This window comes from Chrysochloris asiatica, unplaced genomic scaffold (genome assembly GCF_000296735.1).
Source record: "Chrysochloris asiatica unplaced genomic scaffold, ChrAsi1.0 scaffold00064, whole genome shotgun sequence".
In the NCBI taxonomy this organism is placed as follows: Eukaryota; Metazoa; Chordata; class Mammalia; order Afrosoricida; family Chrysochloridae; genus Chrysochloris; species Chrysochloris asiatica.
Genome location: NW_006408582.1, coordinates 4,078,361 through 4,100,427, shown reverse-complemented (window position 1 = coordinate 4,100,427; position 22,067 = coordinate 4,078,361). Strand labels below are relative to the sequence as shown.

The window sequence follows — 22,067 nt, the reverse complement described above, 5'->3', positions numbered from 1 at the left end:
TTCAACAACAATAACATTAAAAGGAGAAAAGTAATTTTTAAAACCTGCTAACGGCGCTATTGCTAAATTTGTATCACAAACACTACCACAGAATTAGGAGTGTAGTGAAAAAATATAGGAACCATATTTCGTCTAAGAAACTTGAATATTCACCTTAGTGACTGAAAACCTATTCAAAACACTTTGCATAGCCATAGTGTCAATAATTGCCATTGTGGTTTTGCTAGGGAGAGATAACTCTAAGTACTTACACATAGTTATGTTTCTGAATACCTTTGTTAATTCAGGGACATTGTTGTTTTTGTTGGTAGGTTCTGTGGAGTCAGTCCCAACTCATAGCAACCTCATACACAACAGATCCAAACACTGCCTGGTGCTGCACAGTCCTCCCGATTATTCCCTGTGTTTGAACCCATTGCTGCAGCCACTGTGGCAGTCCATCTTGTTGAGTGCCTGTCTCTTTTTTACTGTATGTCTACTTTACCAAGCATTTCCAAAACACATGAGATGAAGTCTTGCCATCCTTGTCTCTAAGGAGCATTCTAGCTGTATTTCTTCCAAGACAGATTTGTTCATTTTTTTCTGCAGTCCATTATATATTCAATGTTCTTTGCCAACACTGTGATTCAGAAGTGCCGACTCTTCTTCTGTATTCCTTATTCATTGTCCAGTTTTCCTATGTATAGGTTGTGAATAAAATATACCAGAGGTTGGTTCAAGCAAACCTAACACCTTTGCTTTTTAACACCTGAAAGAGGTCTTTTGCATCAAATTTGCCTAATGTATTACATAGTTTGATTTCTTGACTGCTGCTTTCATGGTCATTGATTGTAGGTCCAAGTAAAATAAAAATTTTGAAACTTTAATAATTTTCTCTGTTTAGCATGATTTTACTTGTTGATCCAGTTGTAAGGATTTTTGTTTTCTTTTTGTTGAGGTATAATCCGTACTGAAGGCTTTGATTTTCATCAGTAACTACTTCAAGTCGTTTTTTGCTTTCAGAAAGCAATGTTTTATTATGTGCATATCACAGGTTGTTAATGAGTAGTCCTTCAATCCTGAGGTTGTGTTCTTCTTCATATAGTCTGGCTTCTGAGATTATTTTCCCAGCATATATATTGATTAAGTATGGTAAAAGGATACAACTCTGACATACATCTTTTCCTGATTTGAAACCTTACAGGATATCTTTGTTCTTTTCAAATGACTGCCCCTAGGCCTGTGTACAGATTCTGCATGAGTACTATTCAATTTTCTGTAATTTCCATTTTTCCATTACCCATAATTTGTCATTATTTACAGAGTTAATTGACTTTGCATATTTATATAACATAGATAGATATCTGTCTGGTATTCTCTGCTTTCAGCCAAGTTCCAGCTGATGTTGGCAATGATATCCTTGGTTACATGTCTTCTTCTGAATCTACCATTTGTCTGTACTTTTGTTGTGCTGTGATGACTTGGGTGTTGCTGGGATGCTGGAAGCGATGTCACCAGTATTTCAGATATCACCAAGGTTATCCATGGTAGATAGGGTTTAGTGGAGCTTTCAGATTAAGATAGACCAGGAGCCAGGACTTCGCAGTCTACTTTTAAGAAACTTGGCCAGTGAAAACTTTATGAGTAACAGTGAACATTAATATAGTGTCAGAAGATGAGCTCCTAAGGTTAGAGGGCACTCAAAATATGACTGGGGAAGAGCTGCCTCCTACTCCAACCATCCATTAGTAATCAGAATATGGAATGCACAAAGTGTGAATCAAGGAAAATTGGAGTTGTCAAAAATGAAATGGAATGTTTGAAGATTGACATACTAGGCATTTATGAACTGCAGTCGACTAGTATTGGCCATCTTGAATTGGACAGTCATATGGTATACTATGCTGGGAATGACAAATTGAAAAGGAATAGTGTCATATTCATTGTCAAAAGGAACATTTCAAGATCTACCCTGAAACACAACACTGTCAGTGATAGGATAAATACTCATACACTTACAAGAAACACCAGTTAGTATGACTATAATTCAAAGGCGTACACCAACCAACTACCTACTACTCCTCTCCCAAAACAAACCCAGTGCCGTTGGATTGATCCCAATACATAACTCTATAGGGCATAGGAGAACTGCTCCACGGGGTTTCCAAGACTATAAATTTTTATGGGAGCAAACAGCCTTATCTTTCTCCTTTGGAGCAACTGATGGGTTTAAGCCATTGATCTTGTGATTAGCAGCCCAATGCTTAACCCACTGCTCCACCAAGGCTCCTTTATATACCAACCACTAATTCCAGAGATGAAGAAATTGAATATGTTTGCCAACTTCTTGACTCTGAAATTCATCAGACATGCAATTAAGATGTAGTGATAATTTGGGGTCCAGCAGAGATTAATGTAAGAAAACATTTGTTCTTCTCCTCATCATAATATGTAGGTGAAATATATAGTTTAGTAGGGAGAAGAGATGCAATTCTCACGGTACATGAACCCACCTACTGCTTTGGAGCTCTTTTCTTAGCTCCTATCACCAAAGCTTTGAGGACTTGAAATGAGACAGAGAAGTGATGATGCAGGAGTGGTGGTTAGGGGAGAAGCTCTAGACACTTGCCTGGTTTACCCACGAAGCAGTGACAAGTAAGTCATGTTTCCTGGTTCCTATCCCCAAGTCCAGATGATTCTTCGTTTGATTATAGGATGCCATAGAACATTCTAAGTGAGTGACAGAGATGTTACCTGTCAAGGTCAAGAATACTAACAAAGCTGTGTATATTATTTATTGTCAGAATTTACTCCAAAATTTAATGGTTTAAAATAATACCTGCTCACTACCTCACAGTTTCTGGAGTTCAGGCATCCATACCTGGTTTCACTGGTCCCTCTGCTTTAGGGTTTCTAACAGGTGCTGACCAAGGCTTAGGTCTCATCTGAAGGGTTGGCTAGTGAACAATTGCTTCCAAGTTTACTTAAGTGAATGTTGGCAGATTTCAGTTCTTTGAGAGTTGTTGGATGTGGGCCTCAGTTCCTTGCTGGCTTTTGCCTGGAAACCACCCTCAGTTTCTTGCCACATAGACCTCTCCAACATGGCAATATGCTTTTTCAAAGCATGTAAGAGAGAGCGAGTTTACTGGCAAGACAGAAATCATAATCATTTGTATCTTAATTACAGAAGTGATATCCCCTCAATGTTGCCACATTCTATTAGTTTGAAGCATTTTATTCAAGGAGAAGGGATTCTACATTGCCAAAAGTAGCTGGAGGTGGGGAGCATAGGAGTCCATCTTAGAGATGCCACATCTGTGCATCATGGGTTCACTCATACAATTTCAGAGCAGACTCATCTTGGATCCTCATTTTTTTACAGATGAGGAACCTAATACTCAAAAAGGTGATGTGACTTGCCCAAGGTTAGATGAGGTAGAGTTTGGATTCATATCTTTAAAACTTTGGGGCTGTAAGTGGGTTATATTTAACCTGCCGCAAAACTGACATCTTGTTGCTTTTAAGTTTGCAGTTTCAGCCTCAAGGAATTTTATTCATCTGCACATTTTAAATGCACTGCCACTACATGGTGTTCCCAGACCACATTTCTGGGATATACATGCTTGATCTTGGGCTCTGTTTGAGACACAAAATATTAAGGCTTTAAGTTTATCCAACTTAAACCCTATATTTTCTATGCCTTTTTCTTTCCTACATAATGTCTTTAAAGCATATAATGTAGTTTAGAGCATGCCTTTAAAACAACACACAGCATGATCTAATAATCCACATCACGTCTCTCACATTTCTTTTAGAGCCTCATTCTATGCTACAAAGTAGAGTCCTGGTGTGGTGCTATAGGGTAAGCACTGGACTGCTAACTGCAAGGTCAGTGGTTCAAACCCACCAGCTGTTCCTTTGAAACTCTATACAGGGTCACTGTGAGTCAGGACGGACTCTATGGCACTTACAACAACAATGCTATGAAGAGATCACCATGTTAAGAGCCTTCAGTTTTATAGTTTGTTGTTGTTAGGTGTCATCGAGTCAGTTCCAACTCATAACCTCCCTATGTACAACAGAGCGACACTGCCTGGTTTTGCACTATCCTCACAATTGTTGTCCCATTTTATCCCATTGTTGTTGCCACTGTATCAATAGATTTTGTTGGGAGTCTTCCTCTTTTTCGCTCACTCTCCACTTTACTGAGCATGATGGCCTTCTCCAGGGACTGTTTTCTCCTAATGACATGTCCAAAATACTAGTGACGAAGTCTTGCCATCTTCACTTCTAAGGAGCATTCTGGCTGTAATTTCCCAAGACAGATTTGTTTATTCTTCTAGCAGCCCATGGTACTTTTAATATTCTTCTCCAGTACCATAATTCAAATGCATTGATTCTTTTATGGTCTTCCTTATTTATTGTCCAGTTGTTGTTGTTAAGTGCCATTGAGATGACAGTTCCAACTCCATAGTGACCCTATATAGAGTTTCCAAGGAGCAGTTGGTGGGTTTGGACAGCCGACCTTGTAGTTAGCAGTCCAGCACTTCTCCTTCAGTGCCACACATGTGAAATTTGTGTTTGTTCCTAGCACTTGAGGCCAGGGTAGTTCTCTTTGGTTCTGCATTGGTCCTTCAGACCTGGCTATGCGCATGTCATTGTAGGCTGTTAGCACACTAGGATGTGGATAGTGACAGAGTTAGGCTAGTCATAGCCAAGACTGGGGCTAAGTGAGGACTTTTGGAAGACAGACGTATAGCATGCCACCTGGTACTTATGACTTCAGTTTTCCAGGGACCAGATGTGAGTAATGGGCTAGGAGGTCAAAGGTTTAGAAAATGACTAGGTGCCTCCCTGGCATCTATCAGTAAAAGTCAGGGGAGAATCCTATACCAAAGAAGTCAGACAGACAGTGCTTGGGGAGGTCCATAGTAGTCACAATTAATGAAACACCAAACATCTGGAAGCTTGAAGCATGGTGTTTAAAACAAATGGTATAAAATATAAAATATGGAAGCTCAGAGTTGAAAATAGCACTAATGAACAGAAAGCAAGAGGCAGGTCAATCCATGGCAAGGATATTGGCTCCTAAACTTTTTTTTTTTTTTAAACCTTTCATGGAAGCCCAGGCCTAGAAACAGCCATGGTACCCTTTCTGTTAGCTGTAGACGAAGAAGGTGCACCAGGTAGGGAAATTTAAGGTTGTTGGTGGTTGTGGAATTTCAGTTCCCTCACTGTGCTCTTATATAGCCAGCTTCTGAAATAATCCCTTCCCTGATTTAAAGATTTAATCCAAATCTCTTTTCATGAAGCATAAGAAATCATTTTCCTGTTCCTAGGAACTGTAACCCTTGATAACTACATTCTCTCTAAATGAAGTTTTTCCTACTATGTATGTTACTCAAAAACAAAACGCAAACTCATTGCTGTCAAATAAATTCCAATTTATAAGGATCCTATTGTGGAGTCCTGGTATGGTGCTGTAGGATAAGCACTCAACCATAGGTCAATTTGAACTCAAGGTTGGTTCAAACCCACCAGCTGCTCCTCGGAAACTCTATACAGGGTCTTTATGAGTCAGAACCAACTCGACAGCACTTAACATCAATATCATCCTGGGACTGAGTAGAACTGCTACATGGCTGTAGTCTGTATGGAAGCTGACTACAACATTTTTCTCCAATCGAGTGACTAGTGGGGTTTGAACTGCCAATCTTTCTGTTAGCAGCTAAGTGCTTAACCATGTACAACCATGGCTCCTAATGTTGTACTCAGTGAAAATAGCAGAAGAACCCCCTTTTCTTCTAAGCTGGGATCAAGTAACTTGATTTATATTGTATTTTGTTGTTGTTGTTAAGTGTTGTTGAGTTGGTTCTGGCCCATAGTAACCCTGTATAGGGTTTACGAGGAATAGCTGGTGAGCTTGAACCACCGACCTTGCAGTTCAAATGGCTTTGCAGTCTGGTGCATTAACCCACATGCCACACCAGGACTCCATATTGTATTTTAGGGTTACTTTAAAAAAATATTTCCCTGGCCAGTTCTTTTAGAAACTGTTGACATTTTTTTTTTTTTTTTAAGTTTAAGAAATCTTTAAAACAACAAAAGGATTCCTTAGATTTATCTAATGCTTGAAGCTTACCATGGCCATCTTCCCATATATCTGAACAAGACAGGCAGATAGAGCAGGTATGACCCAAATTTGATGGTTAATGAGATCTAGATTGAGAAAAGTTAGGCAATGTGACAAAAGACACCTGGCTATAGGTCCTAGCACTAATAATTGCATGCAGTCAGGATTCATACCTGTCTTATGACTTCAGATCCGATGCTTAAACTGAACAGCCTAATTCTATCACCTAGTCTTTGAGAGAAAGGGTGGATGAAGGAAAGAAAGTCAGACATATTGAATAAAAAATAAGAATTAATAGTTTGCATACATATCATCATGATTTTTACTACAGAGCTGAGACCTGGTTTGTTCCTGTTCGTTCCTTGTGCCTTCTGCTTTTTTGTAAATATTCCTAACTTTTACGATGAAATTCTCTTTCTGAAGGCTACAGGGCTGCCCGTTTTCTTCACAGAGGCACTACTGATCTCTCATCTCTGGGGACTGGCTGTGCCCTTAGTGAATGTGAATCCCCTTGTGGACAATTGGTGATTGAGGGACAGCTGGCTGCAAGGGGCACTTCATCAGTATGCATCATGGCTGGGCCCTGGCAGTCATTAGAATTCATTATAAATGACTCAGAGTCCCAGGAATCTCATTTAGTTCTCACTCAGCATCTGGAAGATGCTACCAGCTGTGGATCTAGGGTTTCCCCCAATGATTTTACCTAATAGTCCGGGGCAAATAGGTCAAACGATTTGATGATGAGTGGGTGGAGGTAAAACAGAAAAGCCTGCTTCTACTTCAGGATAGATGCTCTGAAGATGTTACTGGTGGAATTAATAGAGCTGTGGGTACAGTTTAACCCTTACTGCCCCTGATGGGCCTAGGAACACTCAAGACTGTCTTTGAGAGCTATTGGGAAGGGACATGAATAGAGAAGGGAGAAAAATAAAAAAAAGGCAGAGCAGAGGGGAGAGAATGGTACATGGTACTTTTCACCTTCAAGATGTTGCTCCTCCTTGCTTTTCTGCTTCAGCTACTGTGATATCTTTCATTGAATCCTAGACAATGTCCAGAGCTAACCACTCAATTAATCCTCTGGACTTTTGCATTCTGTGTTCTCTCAATCTCAGATGTTTTCCTTTCTTCTTCCGTTTTCAACCTGTGGAAACTCCACTCATCTTTCAAACCTCAATGGTTAATGTTAGGACCAAGTCTATTTCCTCACAATTCTTACAATAGCTCCATAAGTTGGTATTGTTTTTGTTCATCTTTGAGAAAAGAAATTGAAGCTCAGAAGGTTATGTGATTTTCTCACAGTTACATTTCTGGTGGGGAGTAGAGCTCACTAGAGCTCCCCATGCAATTCTTTGGATTTTACAGCTAGAGTTCTTTCCACATTGTGCTGCACTCATGCCTTATTGCCTGTCCCCTTCCTGCTAATAAATTGCAGCTTGGGGTTTGGACATAGTGGCGTAGTTAGCTAACTTCAGATTTTAAAGACACGAGCATCTGCCATTATACGATTTCTGTGCCTGTGAGTTGATTGTGAGTCATGGTGACCTCATGGTTTTCAGCAATGGACTCTTCAATAGTAGCTCTCCAGAACTTTATTCTGACGTGCCTCTGAGTGGACTTGAATCTCCAACAGTCAGCAGTCAAATACACTAACTGTTTGCACCACTCAGGAACTCCAGAAGCCTCGTATTGACCAGTGACTTGCCCGTGCTGTCACATTCTCATCCTCTTCTGTCCTGACTCTCAAAGTTTCCTTCTGAAAGGAGTCAGCAAACATTCCCTGTAAAGATCCAAATAGTAAATGTATTACACTTTGCAGGCCACACTGTCTCTGGTACATCTCTTCAACTCTGCCTCTATATTGTGACAGCAGCCATTGTTGTGAAATGCCATGGAGTCGGTTCCAACTCATAGCAACTTTGTATAGGGTTTCCAAGAAGCTGCTGGTGAGTTTGAACTGCTGACCCTGTGGTTCACAGTCCAGTGCTGATCTTATAGCACCACCACAGGAGTGACAGCAGCCATAGACAGTATATAAATAAACCTGTGTGACTGTGTTCCAATAAAACTTTATTTAGACACTGAAATTTGAATTTCATATGATTTGCATATGTCCTGAAGTTGTCTTTCAATCATTAAAACATTAAAAGCCATTCTGAATTCATGAGCCATACAAAAGCTGGCAGCAGACTGGATTTGGTTAGAGGGCCAGTTTGCCAACCCCTGCTTTGAGAAAGAATTGGATAGTAATCACTTTTCCCTCTTGGTAAAATGGTCACTGTGTTAGATTTTCTGGAAGTACTGACAGATTACATCTTTAATTGCTTAAAGGTGAAAGGCTTTTTCAACTCTGCTAGGATTTTTGAGCAGCTGTGGCACAGTGATTTAAACACTTGGCTGCTAACCGAAAGGTTGGCAGTTCAAACCCATCAGCTGCTCTGTGAAGGGAAAATATGGCCATTGACTTTTCAGAGATTTATAGTCTTGAAGTTTGAAATGGAAGTTACTGGTGGATCAGGCTTTCAAGGAAACTGCCTCAAAGCCTGAATTGGAGGCTGAAGAGAGTGGCTATGGTAGTACTGAAGCTTGGATAAGAGTCGCTGCCTAGACTGGGTCCTGTTTCTGAGGATCGGCAGGGGTGAATGGGTGGTTCATCACGTGTGTTTTCTAATCTGTTTGGTACCTGGGAAATGAAGATTTGGACATTAGATGGAGAAGAAATACCACAATTTTGTACAGATTACAGATTGGAGAAGAGTTCTGATGTGGCGCTGTAGAATTAGCACTGGACAGCTAACCACAAGGTTGGTGGTTCAAACCCACCAGCCATTCTTTGGAAACCCTGTGCAGAGTTACTATGAGTCAGCACTGACTTGACGACAACTTAACAAAAGCACAGTTTGGAGCAGTTGTTACTACTATTCCTACCATTGAATTCAATGTCAAGACAGTAGCATATAAAACATCAGATTTCAGGTCTGGGATTTAGGAGGACAGACAGTGTTAGGCCATACTGATGATGTTGTGATTCGAACACAGATGCAGTTATTTAGACAGTTGTGACTGAGGCTGAAGTAACATTTCCAAATTTGAGTTAGTTACCATGTTGGAGGAAGAAGAGCTGAGAAAAGCTGTTTCATGGTGTTTGCAAATAAACATGGCACAGAGCGGGCCACAGTTCCCTCAGAGATGGAAAATCCACTTGGGTTACCTGCCTTGAATGGTGAATATTCAGAACTTCAGGCATCAAAGGCACTGTGGCCTTGATAAATCAATAGACTGGTTAGCTGAAACATTAAAGAATGGGCAGCAATTGGACTGTTTATGATCCTCTAAACTGAAGGACACATCTCAAATCCTTTTATAAATTGCCAAGTGTGCATCACACTGCTTAATGTTACAATCACATGACCGTTGGCATATATTGAACTGACTGCCATGTTTGTAATAAACTGAAAAATGACCATTTGGTTGAAGGGGTAACTTAACTTGATTGAATCAACTGAATCTCTCTTCTGGATAATATAAAAGAATTCCTTCTTTTCTTGTGTTAAGACATATATTATACTTGTTTGGAAATTTGATTTAAATAGAGTCTTATTGAAGAAGGAATTCTTGTTGGGGGTAAAAAAAAGTCACTTTTGAATTAGCGGCTAAGGCTTGTTTGTTTTAACATTAATAAATATCTAAACTCATGTATGTGTTCGGGGAAGACTGACAGCTTTGGAAACCTATAGGGTTGGTACTATGAGTTGGAATCGACTAAATGGCATTGGGTTTGGTGTTTTGGTTTGGGTGCCAGTGATGGGGGGTTAGGAGAGTTGACAACATGGGGATAGGTGCTTACGTGTAAACTAAGGTGCAGTTTCCTTTTCTGTTACTTCCTCTTTAGTGAAACTGTGAGGTTTAAATCTTATAATCTTATCTGTGCTTTATATTTGAGTTCTGTTATAGAGAAAATATATATTTTTTTTATTTTAAATCAGGTGGAGATCTTTTTGTGTGAGCTGTCACCAGTCATGCTGATTGTTGATCACGTAAATGCATGCTTTTTTGTGCCTGTAGAGAGATTGCTTTATGTTTGTGAACGATTTCATGAAGTGTTTGTTTCAATTGGGACCTACATGGAGTTTCAGTTTTAGCTAAACTTTTAATTTCAATAAGATTTTAAAGACATGGGCATCTGCCATTATATGAGGAGGCTTTAAATAGTTGATGGAAAAATCCCATTATCTTCCAATTACGATTTTGACAAACTTTTTGAAGCTCTCTCATACTACGAAGGACTACTTCGGATGCCGTACTTAATGGAAAAGCAAAGGGTCCCGTTAACTGCTGACTATCTTGTTTTGCTCGTGAAGACCAATGGTTGACCTACTACATGATGGTCTCCAAGTCATTCAAGAAACTCTGGAGTTTCTTGAAGTTTTGACTTTTACTGACTTGGGTGTATCCTAGAGTGAAATCTCTCATGGAAAGTTATACCTACCTAATTGTGGAATTGGGGGTCCTGGTGTGGTACTATAGGATAAGAATTGGACTGTTAAATGCAAGATTGGTAGTTCAAATCCACCATCTGCTCCATGGAAACCTTGTATAGTGTATATATGAGTTGGAATTGACTTGATGACACTCAACAACAGCATCATTTGTGGAATTTTGAAAAGAAAGGAAATGGAAATCTCATAAGGAACTTAACTACACATGATGAACAGTACCAGAATATTGTCAGATATAGTGCCAGAATATAAGCTCCTCAAGTTTGAAGTCACTCAAGATGCAACTGGTGAAGAGTTACCTCGTCAAAGTAAAGTTGATCACAATAACATGAATGGAGTAAAGCTTTCAGGTCCTTCATTTGTTGATGGATGGGGCACAACTCAAAGTGAGGAGAAACAGCTGCAAGCATCCATTAGTAATTAGAACATGGAATGTATGAAGGAAAATGAGAAAATATCAAAAATTAAATGGAATGCATAAAAATCAATATTCTAGGTATTAGTGACCTGAAATGAACTGGTATTGACCATTTTGAATTTGACAATCGCTTTGTTTACTATGCCAGGAAAGACAAATTGAGAAGGAATGGCATCACATTCATCATCAAAAAGAATATTTCAAGATTTATCTTGAAGTATAATGCTGTCTGTGATGGGATAATATCCTATACCCCTACAAGGAAGTAAGGTCAGTTTGAGTCATAAGGTGGGCAATTCAAACCCACCATCCACTACTCACAACAGCAACAACAAGGAAGAAGAGTTATTAAAACTATTATTCAAATTTATGTACCAACCACTAAAGGCAGTGATGACGATATTGAAGAATTCTACCAACATCTTCAGTCTGAAATTGATCAAACATGCCATCAAGATATATTGATAATTAATGGTGATTGGAATGCAATGGTTGGAAACAAAGAGGAAAGATCAGTGGTTGTGAAATACAGTCTTGGTCTTGGTGATAGAAATGATGCTGGAGATCACAAGATAGAATTTTGCAAGACGAATGACTTCTTCATTGCAAATACCTTTTCTTAAACAATATGAAAGATGATTATATTCATGAACTTTACCAGATAAGATATACAGAAATTAAATTGACTACATCTGTGGAAAGAGACAGTGGAAAAGCTCCATATCATTAGCCAAAACAAAGGCAGGGACAGAGTGTGAAACAGACCATCAGTTGCTGGTATACAAATTCAGGCTGAAGTTGAAGAAAATTAAAACAAGTCCATGAGAGCCAAAATATGACCTTGAACATATCCCATCTAAATTTAAAGATATCTCAAGGACATATTTGATGCATTAGACATTAATGACTGAAAACCAGGAGAGTTGTGGGATGACATGAAGAACATCATACAGAAAGAAAGCAAAAGGTGATTAAGAAGACAAGGAAAAAGAAAAGACCAAAATAGATGTCAGAGGAGACTCTGTAACTTGCTTTCCAGTATAGAGATGCTAAAGCACATGGAAGAAATGAGGAAGTAAAAGAGCTGAATAGAAAAATTTAAAGGGCAGCTTGAGAAGACAAAGTCAAATATTATAATGAAATGTGAAAAGATGTTGAGTTACAAAACCACAAGGGGAGAACATGCTCAGCAATTCTCAAGCTGAAAGAACTGAGGGAAAATTCAAGCCTTGACTTTCAGTACTATATGATTCTTTGGGCAAAATATTGAATGATGCAGAAAGCATCAAAAGAAGATGGAAGGTATATATCAATGTTCAACTATTTCAAGAGGTAGCATATGATCAAAAGCCAATGGTATCGAAGGAAGAAGTCCAAGGTGCACTGAAGGCACTGGCAAAGAACAGGGCTCTGGTAATTGATGGAACACAAATTGAAATATTTTAACAAACTGATGCGGCACTGGAGGCAATCACTCATCTAAGCCAAGGAATTTGGAAGACAGCTACCTGGCAAGCTGATTGGAAGAGATCCGTATTTGTGCCAATCCCAAAGAGAGGTGACCTAGTGGGATTCAGACATCATTGGGCAATATCATTAATATCACATGTAAGTAAAATTTTGCCAAATATAATTTAAAAATATCTGCAACAGTACATTGACAGTGAAGTGTCAGAGGTTCAAGCCAGATTTAGAGAAGGATGTGGATGGATCCTGGCTGAAAGCAGAGAATACCAGCAAGATGTTTACCTGTGTTTTATTGACTATGCAAAGGCTTTCCATTGTGTGGATCATGACAAACTGTGGACAATGTTCTGGAATAGTTAATTGTGCTCATCAGGAACCAGTTCATAAACCAAGAGAAAAACAGAACAAGAGACACTGAATGGTTTAACATCAGGAAAGGTCTGCATCAGGCTTGTATTCTTTCATCATACTTATTCAATCTGTATGTTGAGCAAATAGTCCTAGAAGCTGGATTATATAAAGAAGAACTCAGCATCAAGACTGGAGGAAGGCTCATTAACAACCTACAATATGCAGATGATACAACTTTGCTTGCTGAAACTGAAGATGACTTAAAATACTTCCTGATGAAGATCAAAGACCACTGTCTTTGGTATGGATTGCACCTCAATGTAAAGAAAACAAAAATTCTCACCACTGAACCAGTAAATATCATCATGATATATGGAGAAAGGTTCGAAGTTGTCAAAAACTTCATTTTGCTTGCATTTATTATCTGCATTTATGGAAGCAGCAGTCAAGAAATCAAATGACATGTTGCATTAGGCAAGTCTGCTGCACAAGACTTCTTTAAACTCTTCAAAAGCAAAGATGTCAATTTGAGAACTGAAGTGTGCCTTTCCCTAGCCCCATGATATTTTCAATAGCCTCATGTGCATGTAACAGTTGGACAGTGAATAAGGAAGACCATGGAAGAATTGATGCACTTGAGTTATGGTGTTAGAGAAGAATATTAAAGATACCATGGACTTACAGAAGAACAAAGAAATCTGTGTTGGAGGAAGTGTAACTAGAATGCTCGTTAGAGGCAGGATGGCCAGACTCTGTCTCTTATACTTCAGACTTATTATCAGGAGGGACCAGACTTATAATCAGGAGAAGGCCATTATGCTTTGTAATGTGGAGGGTCATTGAAAATGAGGGAAGTCCCCAATGAAATTAATTGGCACAGTGACAGCATCAATGGGCTCAAGCATAGCAGCAATTAGCACCAGAGGACGATGTTTTGATGGCATGTAGTGCTGTGGGTTAGTGCACCAGACTGTAAAGCCATTTGAACTGCAAGGTTGGTGGTTCAAGCTCACCAGCTGCTCCTTGGAAACCCTATACAAGGTCGCTATGGGTCAGAATCGACTCGACTCGACAGCACATAACAAAAATAACAACATCAACAACAGTCCCCTCCCTCATCCTACCCCTCTGTGTTGTATGTTAGCAACTTTACTAAGAATGCTATAGCTAGGGTACTTTGTAGGGAAATTATACAATTATCCTTCAAAATAACCTCCATAACCCAAAACCAAAAGCTCACTGCTATCAAGTTGATTCTGATTCATAGGTAACCACAGGGTTTCCAATGTTATAAATCTCTACAGAAGCAGATGGCTTCATCTTTCTCCTGCAGAGTTGCTGATGGGTTTGAACCATTGCCTGTGGGTTAGCCCACTGCACCACTATTTCTCCTCCACAGCCCAAAAAGAACATGCATTTAATATATTTTGTACAAATCGATTGAAAAAAACCCCAGAGACTTTGATGACCTGTGTGTTTTTTACTTCATTTTCAAGAAGGGGAGGGGGACATTGCTATATATTCAACTGGTATTTTTCCTTTCTTTTCTCACTTCATTCCTTCTCCATGTTTTTAAATCTGGGAATGAACTAAAATGAGAGATGGAGAATCCGAGTGTTTTGAGTAGTATTTCTGCAAGAAAAGAAAGTTCAGCAGTCAATCTGCCAGGAGCACCAATTTCTGCATCACTGAAATGAGCAACTCCAGGTTTACTGGCCAGTGTTTCCTGGTTGTTGTCGGAGATGCTTTGAACTTCTTCAGGTACTGATGAACATGAAATATAAATAAAATCTCACAATTTTGAGGCTTAGAATAAAAGTCTTATGACCTAAAACCTATTATGAGTGAAATATCCAGACTAATAAATTACCTAGTTTAATATAAGCAATGATTTTAATTTTTAGATTTGACATTTGTTCGGAAAGAAGATGGGGAATACATATTTTCTGTCCGTAGTACTATGAATAGAAATAACCCAATCATCCTTTTACTTCCATTTTGTCAAAGAAAACAACCCCCAAACTCAATGAACCAAACAACTAAACAAAACCCAATAGAAATACAAAAAAATCTCTCCATTTAAGTTAGGCCTTTGGCATGAATTTAAATTTAGCCTCCCTGGGAATTTTGGAAAAACATTTTTCTTCATTGTGTTTGCAAGCCTTATGAGGCAGAGCTAGAACTTCCCCAAACAAAACAGCAGGAAAAGCAACTAACAATCCTCTGGATAATGCAAATGAAACAAAAACTGCCAGAATGATTGCAAAAGTGCTAAAAGCCCTACTTTGATATTTTATACACTATTCCTAGACTTTAATGGTTCAGGAATGCCTGTTTTAGCAATATTCTGGCACACTAGGGAGCAAAGTTTGGGGAGGAAATATATAGAGATAGTCTCCAACTTAGAAACAGGTCATGTTCCAGAGGTTGATTTACAAATCAGTTAGGATGGAGATATTTTTTTCCTGTGGAAAACTACTTTATAAAAGATGATTTGATTTCCTGACTTATGTTATTAGTTTTCTTTTATTGAAAATTATATTATTTTTCCTTTATTAGCACATGCCAGTGTATTGGTTATCTGTTTCTGTGTAATCAGCTATCTCAAAACTTAGTGACTTAAAGAACACTCTGTTACCTCACAGTTTCCTTGGGTCAAACAAGAATCTGGTAGTGCCTGAACGGGGTGTCTCTGGACCAGGGCTTCTCACAAAATACCATCCAGATGCCAACTGGGGCTGCATTCTCATCTGTAGACCCATCTGTGGGAGGATCCGATGTCATGCTTACTCACAGGACTTTGGAATGCTTCAGTTTCTTTGCCACATAGGCCTTTCTATGAGGCTACCTCATAACATAGCAGCTGGTTTCTTCCAGAGTGAGCTATTCAAGAGAAAGTAAGAGGCCTCCAAGATGGAAGTTGCAGTCTTTTTGAGGGGAGGATGTAAAGAACTGAAATTATAATTTGGAAGGCTAGAAATCTGAATTCATGGCATGGCTCTAAGGGGAACTTGGAAGTTGCAGTCTTTTTATAACTTCCTCTCAGAATTGGCCTTCTGTTACTTCTATTGTAATTCATTCAGTAGAAATGTGTGACTAAGTACTGCGCACACTCAAGAATTAAGCTCCATGACTTTAGATCCAGAGAGGGAGAGCGACTGTGTGCTGAAGACCTGGGGGGTACGGGGGAAGGATTGCATGGAGGGGATTGTAACCATGGCAATGAGATGATATACGATAGAATGAATGTAGGACTGATGTTCTCCCATGTAGATTATCACATAATTCTCAATAAAACATTAAAAAAAAAAAAAAAAAGAATTAAGCTCCGTGTCTTGATAGGAGGAGTATCTAAGAATTTGTGGCTATGTGTTTATACCAGGTGTAGAATCTGCTCTGAAGCCCATTGAGCCCTTCTAAAAACCATGTGAGTGAGCTTGAGATAGAAGCCTCCCTAAATTGAGCCTTCTAATGACAGTAGTCCCAGCTGATGTCTTGATTGCAGTCTTGTGGGAGACCGGAAGCCAGAGGGAGGAAACATCATTCCCATAGTGATGAGTACTACAATGTGGGGATTACTTTCTTCAGTCTGGCTGGTAGCTAGGTTGCTTGGTAAAATAGGAAAAGGTTTTCTTCTCTCTTATAGCTTGCAAACATTCTGGCGAATATGAAAGGGCTCTTGATACTGTATGGTAGAAGTTAGAATATATTTTTCCCGTTGAGAAAGTATTCTATAAATGGTGTTTAGAACCTTAGGAAGGAGTCAAATATGAGATTTATAGGTTAAGATTTAAGAGCCCTTGAGGGCTAACCCATCATCATTTGCATGTTCATGGAAAAATGAATTCTATATCCCAGATGTCCATCTTATAAACATACTTTTGAAATGTGACTCATTTTTAAGTTGGAAACTGCTTGTATTATATTAGCGCCACCTCAGCAACCTTCTGAACAATTATTTACATTTTGAGCTATCAGCAGTTTGGGAATAGAAAGTGACAGAAAATAGAGATGACTGTAACTTATTGTTAGTACTAAGAGCCTGGCAGACCTATCAAGATAGTGTTCTACTCTACATCAGATTTTCTACAGGGACTGAACTGAAATCTCTTTGTTATCACAGTCATGACATATTTTTAGAATTCTAGGATCATAATCAAGCATCTCCAGTAAGTACTTGATCAGATTTTAAGCACTTAAGAAATATTTTGGGCCTGCTGTAGATCTCCACTTTGGCACATGTCTATATGGCAGCCTTCTGGTTGACCGTGACTATCATTCAGGCCTCAGAGTGGGTTCAATGGAAGGCTGCCTTCCTTTGCCTCCTACGTGTTTGATGTTCTCAGATATGTCTCTCACTGTGTTGAGGCATGTTTTATCTATCACTAGTGCATTCATTCAGGAACTCTGACCCATTTCGTGAAAATTAATGGTTTGCTTGAGTGCGTATTCTAGAAAAATCACCAAATTGAATTTGCACTGCCCCCTCTAATCTCTATCCCTTAAGATGAACACGAACCATTGTGTTCTGGAGTCCTGAGACAAGAGTCACCTCTATGTCTACTTAGCTTACCCACGTTAAGTTTTTTGCTTGCTATCACTTTACTAGAAGACAAGTTATTAAAAAACATCTTAAAATGTCTCTCTCTCTCTCTCTTTTTTGGTATCATTTATAGAACCATATTCAGTGATTTTATTCATTATGTTTCTTAATATGAATATGTACTGGGTTATCCAAATTTCCCTTAATTAGCTACATGGCCAAGTCTACTCTCTCAGAATGGCAGGTCCTTACATAAGATTACAGAGTAGTTGATTTATATGCACTGCCTTTCTAGTAAGAGCTGGGAAAACTTTAAAAAAAATTTTTTTTTCATTTAAATTCTAGTGACAAATTGAAAAATCAATTGAGGCCTTCTTAGTAAAAACTTGATTTATATATGTTTCTTTTTTTGAGGGAAATACAAAATGTTTCAACTGCTTTGTAAATTAAGGATGGTAAGCATAAATCTCTATTCAACATATCCAAAATAGATTTTTTAAAAAGTCCTCATTTTCTTTTATGGAGGGAAAATGCAAGCAAGAGTAACAAAGAATAGGAGGGAGGAGAGACAGATAAATAATACAAATAAGTACCAAATCCCAGGAAGAAACAGTGCTTGCCAATGTACTGATGTCTCTGTCTCTCTCAAAACTCTAAAATAAAAAAGACACAAACACAGAAACACCATTTATTTTATATTTAAGTAAATAATGTTTAATTCCATGTAAAATTTGGAATATTTTGTTATCTTAAAATATTTTTATGCTAAATAACAAGACAACTAGCAAATTACTCTGGAAAACGTTAAAGAGGATATTGAATGATAGTTTATCTTGAAACTTCGTAAACTCACTGCCATTGTGTTGGTTCTGATGCATGGCAACCCCGTAGGACAGAGTAGAACTGTCCCATATGGTTTCCAAGGCGATCATCTCTAGGGAAGCAGACTGCCACAGCTTTTTTTGCAATGACTAGTAGGTGAAACCCCGACCTTCCAATTACGAAAAGAACACTTAACTGTTGCACCACCAGAACTCCTTTGAGATTTCGTGTTGTTATTGTCAAGTGCTATTGAATGCCTTCTGACTCCTAGTGACCTTGTATAGGGTTTCCGAGGTGCAGCTGGTGGGTTTGAACTGCCGACCTTGAAGTTAGCAATCTAGTGCTTAACATACAGCCACATACACATCAAGATTCCTTGAGGTTTCGTAACATATTATAAATTACAGAATTTTAAAGCTGGGTTGCATTATGGCGCAGGCGAGATATTCTTTGACGTTTGTCTTTGGGACTGGATAAAGTTTAAGCGCCAGGGATGATCAGAATTCATTGGCTTCTGGCTACCAGTTACTCCTCTGTGTTTTGAAATCAAACTTGGAATGGCCCATAACTATTTCTGAGAAGATGTTCTGGAGGCTTTGAGGGTATCTTGTTGTTGTTGTTAGGTACCATCAAGTCATAGCAACCTTATGCACAGCAAAACGAAACACTGCCCGATCATGGGCACAACCTCACTACTGTTACCACACTTGAGTCCATCGATGCTGCTACTTGGCTAATCCATCTTGTTGGGGGTCTTCCTCTTTTTCACTGACCTTCCACCTTACCAAACACTGGGGATATTTAAAATATTTTTTTTTATTTCTATGTTTGAGAAGGTGATACATTTCATGGTTAAGAGTTCAAAAGGCAAAAAAGAGTATTTAAAAGAATAAATAAATAAAGTGCTCCATATTGTACATGTAATCCTGCATTTAGATCCCCCCCACCCCCCAGTTAACAGCGTACCTCATAGATAGAGCCATATCTCTGCTTATAGACTTACTACATTCTTTATAATTGGGGAATAGTATTCTACGATACAGATTATTTTATGCAAAAGTTTGGTACCAGTCTTTTTGCAAGCAATCCTGCAGTGGATATCTTTGTACATGAGCAAAAACTGGGTTTTAGAAGCTGATCTCTGATGAACTTTGTTAATGTTCCATGTTTTAACCAATATTTTATTCCCCTTGGAATTTTTTATCTCTCTCTACTCACCAACAAATAATTTAATAAATTGGAAGCCAGCCCAAGCAAAATCAACATGTATTGTATCTATGGCTAGCTTTCTTTCTTTCTTTTTAAAGCCACATACTTAGCGAATCTCTTTTTCTCTATCTCTAATTTAAAAAGAGAATTGAAACAAGTTTTCCTGCAAAGTTTGTAACACAACACATTCTGTATTCCTTTATTTTTCATTTTTGATTTAGAGCTTACATAAGGAAATAAAGCCATAATTTCTTTTCATGAAAGAAAAGCAACAAGAAAGCCTGACCTTATGCTGTAGCAGGCCTTCTCTGTAATACTGACGGGGAACGTTCTGGGGGAAAGGTTGGTGTTGGTGTGGAACAGATTGCAAGGGGAGGTCTGTGCCTGTCAGGCTCAGCTGAGCATTAGGCCCGATCATTTATCTCTGTCAAAGTGGATGGAGGGTGGAGGGAAATGGAGGAGTCACTGGACCACTCCTGCTCATCTGCTGACTGACAGCTGATGGCACATCATACAACCTCCAAGCAGATGATGTACCATCAAGAGGCAGCTTACTACCTGCTTAAGGCCACTGACAAGTTCACAAGGAAAAAAGAAATAAGATCTGCTGCATGCCTCCTAAAACCATGCTTTAGAACTGTGTGTAACAGCCAATTTAATGGGATAGTTGAGGAGTAGAGTTAGTTTCCAAAGTGATGGGATGATAGGATGAAGGAATATGTCAGTGGGTATTAGGCCTTAATGGTATTCACAGAACTTGGATACTCTGCATCTCACTGATTATTTTAATATGGCAGAACTGACATTGACAAATGTGGGGGAGAAAGTAAATAACTTTCCTTCATCTAAGCGTAGGTGACTGAAGCAATGCAAACTAGGGAAGTAACGCTTCCATGAGCCTATGAAGAGCAACATTTTTAAAAAACAATGATAAGTATGAGTTCTACAGGGTCCTCTATAGAAATGTTTTCCATTTAGCTATAAAATTCTAAAATACATTTTAGGATCAATAGGAAGCGTGCACCTCAGAATAAAAGAAAGTTGTTTTGGTTTCCAGCCATATTTTTTTCTGAATAGCTGTTATCAAACAGTTATTTACAGGGATGCCACATTCATCACACTGGAACATAGCTTTTAATTGTTAAATAACCTCAAAAGAACTGAATTTAAATATAATTTCTATTCTGAAGATTATCTAATTTTGGTAGTCATTACATATGTAAATGGGGGTAATATTTCATAAAAGTCAGATGGAAGTTTTTCATCAATTAAAACTATATACTATCGATGCCTAAGTTAGACATGATTCTTAAGTGTAGTAATTAATGAAAATACCACAAAAAATGAAAATTGAATTATTCTAAAAATGAAATTAATGACAATGGGATGCTTTTATTGGAATAATGTAGTTTGAATAGGGAGCTCATGCTAATAGTCTGGTAAGAGTGGGAGTAACAGATGCTTTAAGAGGTGTAGGCAGTGCTATTAATGGAGAAACCTTGTATCTATCATTAGCCTTAAGAAATGGGACTAGGATCATGACCCTGTATGGGGTTTCCAAGGCTGTAAATCTTTGCAGGAGCAGAAAGCCTCATCTTACTCCTGTGGAGAGGCTGGTGGCCTCCAATTGCCCACTTTGTGATTTGCAGTCCAGTGCTTATGGTATGAAGCTACCAAGTTCCCTAACGATGAATAGAGGACAGGTATGTGGTGCCGTAGGATAAGCACTCAGCCTCAAGGTTGGTTTGAACCACAAAGTCAGTGGTTCATACTCACCAGCTGTTCTTTGGGAACCCTATACAGAGTTGCTTTGCGTTGGAACTGACTCAAGGCACTTAACAGCAACAACATTATGTGTTTGAAAGGGCCGTGGTGACTCAGTGGTAGAATTCTCACTTTCCTTGAGGAATGCCCATGCCCTTCCATTTCCTGCACACGCTCCACATGTGCAGCTGACGTCCAGCTGTCAGTGTTGCTATAATGCTGAACAGGTTCCAGCAGAGTTTCCAGACTAAAATGGACTAGGAAGAAAAGTCTGGTGATCCACTTCTGAAAGTCAGCCAAGGACAACTCTGTGGATCACAATGGGAATAACAAAGAACCAGTTAGTGTTTTTTCCTGTTGTGCATGATGTCTCCTTGAGTTGGGGGCCAATTTGATGGTAGCTAGCAAGAACATTTTGTCTTTATGTCACAAATACTAAATAGAATGCCTAGCCCATAACAGGTGGTCAGTAATGGCTTTCTGAACTGCGATGTTATTTGACCAGAATATGGATCCCAGTGTCTTGAGTTGCTTGGACAGATATGCCTCCCAATTCTCTCTATCAACCTTCATTCTCCCTTCCCTCACGTACCTGCTGAGAATTCTTAAGGTTAGGAGCTCTGCAGAAGTCAGTAATGATTTCCTCGATAGCTCTCATGAGAGTGGATATGATGTACCAATGATACAGAGAGTCTGAGTTAGTCCAGGAGTCACTGAACAGTTACAACCCTCATCACTGAGGAGCAGTGAGCAGCGTCTTGTGTGGCAAGCCAATACATTTCTAGATACTCAAAACCTTGCAAAGAAAAAACGGGCCCTCTACTGAGTCCTTCTGTGACTAAGCAAGAAATGATCTGGTCATTGATTACTTTCACTGGAGAGGTG

General features: G+C 38.9%; 1 protein-coding gene and 1 pseudogene across 2 annotated transcripts in view; both read left to right on the top strand.

Annotated features, from left to right (window-relative positions):
- Window positions 1–22,067, top strand: part of LOC102823711 (mitochondrial peptide methionine sulfoxide reductase-like) — a 689,887-nt gene that overhangs the window by 220,559 nt on the left and 447,261 nt on the right. The gene's annotated exons all lie outside the window — the stretch shown is intronic.
- Window positions 8,752–9,437, top strand: LOC102829585 (annotated as a pseudogene).